Here is a 279-nt window from a genome sequence, read left to right as displayed (position 1 = left end):
TATGATGTGAACCTCGTGTTTTCTTTTAAAGATAAAAATCTGTTTTAACAACCTTTTTGTTGCAAGTGATAGAAACCCACCTAAGCTAACAATGAGGGGAATTTTATTATAAGGATGTGGTTATGTGGTAGGTGTTCATGGAACCCAAGGTCTGGGGTACAACTAGATTTCTGGAATAGGCTGGGAGCAGAGACCCAGGACAACTGAGGAAAAACCAGGAGGTTATCTTTCTCCTACTCATCTCTTCTTTCTCAGTCTTTCACTGGGCTGGATTTTTTT

This window comes from Ceratotherium simum, chromosome 32 (assembly GCF_057802395.1).
Source record: "Ceratotherium simum simum isolate JZ-2026a chromosome 32, ASM5780239v1, whole genome shotgun sequence".
NCBI classification, from domain to species: domain Eukaryota; kingdom Metazoa; phylum Chordata; class Mammalia; order Perissodactyla; family Rhinocerotidae; genus Ceratotherium; species Ceratotherium simum.
Note: the sequence above shows the minus strand (reverse complement) of the source record.